We start from the raw sequence: 3,934 nt of genomic DNA, 5'->3' as shown, positions 1-3,934 counted from the left end.
TTATAAATATTTTTCATTTGTGATGACATAATGATTTTTTTAATGAAATGTTTTTTTTTTTTTGTCTAAATATATTTAACAACATAATTTTGCTTTTGAACTATAGCAATGTAACGCATGAGTAATTTTGTCAAAAAACAGTTAATAGTTAGGCCTCTTTTATCCACAATAAGTACAATTGACAAAGAGGACAGCATATATACTTTTTTTGGCCCTTAGGTCCCTATGCCACTTCTTCTAAAACTGGCACTGACGGATACCTTATAGTATTAGTTTCTAGACCACAACAGATCTTGAGAAACCCATTATTTACAAATATTAAATGTGGTCTTTCTATTTTGAAAGAATGTTTTTTTTTATAAATGCCAAATATGATAAACCACTTCTTTTTTTTAAGGAAAAACAATTAACAGTTATTTTTTTTTTTACCAGATGAGATTTTGCCGAATAAACTTTTCACCTCTCCCAATGAAGTTTAACGGTTTCACCTCGGTTTATATGTCTCTATATAAACAGTATTACGGAAAAAGTTACAGATCGATTGTGGTGAAGTTTTGTAGGAAGAATTTATATAAACGTTTTTTAAGACACTTCCAAAAAATTGTAGTATCGATTAATTTAACAAAATGATATCATAAATATGTTATTTACCTTCTATTTGAATCTTAATCATTTCTATTTTAAAAGGTATACTCCCTTTATATCTGATCGAAATCTCAGAGTAAAATAACAATCGAAATTATCATCATATGTTACCTCAGTACAAAAAAAAAATCTTTAACAAAAACTGAAAAAAATAAAAATTCCAATATATTTTTTTACTTCATGCAAGCCAATATTCCATGGACATATTTGAGTTAAGTATAGGGTTTGTTTTCAAATTTATGGGATAACCAAATATAAGCAAGAATTTTAAATATAGTTTAGAATCTTTATTTGATTTAAGAGACTTATTTGTCCCAAATATGACTTTTTAAAAACAAGATTTGTCAATTTTTCTTTCTTATATGAATATTGGCTAGTTTATGTACAATTTGTGACAGACCCAAAGGGGTAAAAAGAATAATGTGTTGATATAAATAAAGGATAATTCCTCAAAGAAATCAAGTGTATTGTACTAGAGTCAATTTGAGGAAGATTATTCTACCTTGCTTTTGTGTTGACGGGTTGTATACTTTGATATAATTTATTGTTCACTAAATTATTGAAGATATTTATTATGATTGCATTATGGATTAAAGTTCTTATTTTGTCGTGATCTATATAATATGTAGCTATATTTATTCATAAATATTAAGTATTCGGTTCGAAATGACTTAAGCATAATTTAATTGTATTAAGATCAGCATTAAATGAAGCAACTTCATAATATATGACGTTTTTCAAATGATCCTAATTAGACAAGTCTTTATTGGAGACATGCATTTATAGTACAGGGTGAGGAACGAAAACAAAGAAGTTTATTAAAAGCTCTATTAATATTCATCCTAGGAGATTTTTTGAAAAAAAACATTTTAAAGTTCCAATATTCCACTTTTTGTTTATGACTATGAAATTCCCGTAAACTGGAAAATGTCTGAACGAAAACAAAAATGAAAACGTTTGTCTGATTTTCTCAGGCACAATTGCCCCAAAAATGACAGGAGACATTGTTGGCGTCTCCTTGCAAAAGTATGGACAATCAGAAGATTTGTGTATGAAATCATTTGCAAGAACTGTCAGACACCTTTCTACTGATGATTTGAAGCCCAGAAGGTTGGAAAGGTGCAGAAAAGTCCTAACCTACTTGAAGCACTATGGTTACAATTTCAAAAAAAATCTCCCATGATAAGGTTTTCGCCTTGAATGCTATTGTGAACAGAATAAATCCCAAATGCCTATCCAAATCAATTCAAGCCGTTCAAGGGGTCTTCAAGACAAAAATCTTGGGAGTCATGGCATTGAATGGGAAAAAGATGTTGTATTATTTTCCCCAAATCAAAAAGTTGGTGCTGAGGAGTACTACTCGTTATTGTGGTTCATTGTTTTGCCTTAACTGAAGATGACTCACTCCAACAGATATTATGTATAGACTTTAGTCGTGCATAAGGGCTGCTAAACCACTTTCGAACACTTTGGGGCAATAACTTGTGGCCCCCTTCTTCCCTGGATCTCAACCTAATAGATTTCTCCAAATAATGCATTCTGGAGAGGGAGGTCAGTCTGACTTCCTTGACTTCTTCAACGACTTGAAGGCCGCCATAGTGTCCGAATGTGACAACTTGTCGGAGGGGAGATGGTACAACTGGTGCGTATCGAGGTTATGTTTAGTTAGTAGAATCTCTTGGAAGAACACAGACCAACCTTCAGGTAGATCGGTCCATTTCTTTCTGTTTTGCATTTGTTTTAATAAAGGAAGTGTAGTGGTTTTCAAAAAATGGAGGGAAAATAATTTGGTGGGTTTATTAAACATTAATTTAGGGAAGGAAAACGCCTCAGGAGACTAAAGAGAAGCTTGATAAACATTTGGGGACTTTTCACCTTAGAAAACACACATTTATAGGTGGTTTCAATTTTTTTGGAGTGAGCATATGGGAACAAGTGATACTGAACATTCTGGACGGTTACTACTCCAGGAGTCATAGATAAAGTCCATGTTATGGTGATGGATGACAGAAGAGTCAAGGTGTATGAAATTGCTAGTGCTGTGGGCATCTCGATTTGGAAACTTATTTCCATTAATTTTGGGACCACAACTACTGAGGTGTGAGCTGTTGTGTTATAGTGACGGAAAAGTACTTTTTTGTGAGTCAATTGTGGCAGTTCTTTAAACAGTCCAATAACAATGAATAATATATAGCTGTAATGGTTTTACCCTTTTCCAGATAGTCGATTAGGGTTATTCCATTCGAATTCAAAAGACAGTCGCTATAATATTTTTGGCCGATTCCTCGATTCAAACGAATGTCAAGAAGAAAGAAATATACCGATTGTTGAAATTTGGTGTGTGTTCTTCCAGGAGATACTACATACTAAACCTAACCTCGATATCATTAGTGTCATCCCTCGGACTTTGCACAGACTTTTCAAACGACCCTCGTATTATTTGTATCTTGAAACATTCATTTCAAATATAAACAGAAAAAATGTCCAAAATTAGATGGTAGTTCAGAGGCGTCCGGAGGATTCTATATATATATATATATTTTTTTTTTTTTTTTTTTTGGGGGGGGGGGCATGGTTTTTCCTCTGCTTTTTAATTAGACTTTTTCCTTCCACAACGATAATTTTTCATAGTGCAAGACAAAAATTCCTTCATTGGGGATAGAAGGGTGACTACCGCCTCTCCAGCCACCCCCTGAAGAAGCCCCAGTAGTTAGTACTGTTGTCACAATACCAATATTTCTTATCGGTACTTTGATAATTTTTCTGCTAAAAAACAAAAAAAATGCCAATTTACAAGGACTTACAAGGAATCATTAAATCAGAATTTTTATTATACAGTTTTTATATATGAATAAATTAAACCTCTCATTTCTTCCAAGCCCTCCACTCTTATCTGTAAATAAATAAAATGAAATAGTGATTTTAATTTGTTCAGATAAAAGTTTTATCACAAACATAGGTTATGATGTTTCAGATATCTAAGTTTAAAAAAAAGTATGGTCGAGGTTAACCTTATTATTTTAACAGGAAGGATTTTTTTTTGTTTGTATTACTTTGTTGCATAATTCAATAGCTATCACAGCTATACACATCCATCAGATGAGTGTTTTAAGAACTACAATATAAAACGCAAGGGTCTTCTACATGATTTTTGATCAAAAGTATCATGGAAATGAGCTCAAACTCAAAGCTGGGATGAGTTACAGATCTGAAGTTTTATTTTTAAGTTACCCAATAATAGGCTGTCTGAGATACAAATTTTTATTTAAATCGGTTAAAAATAAAGTGT

This window comes from Lepeophtheirus salmonis, chromosome 3 (genome assembly GCF_016086655.4).
Source record: "Lepeophtheirus salmonis chromosome 3, UVic_Lsal_1.4, whole genome shotgun sequence".
In the NCBI taxonomy this organism is placed as follows: Eukaryota; Metazoa; Arthropoda; class Copepoda; order Siphonostomatoida; family Caligidae; genus Lepeophtheirus; species Lepeophtheirus salmonis.
The sequence above is the reverse complement of the archived record's forward strand: the minus strand, read 5'-3'. Positions refer to the sequence as shown.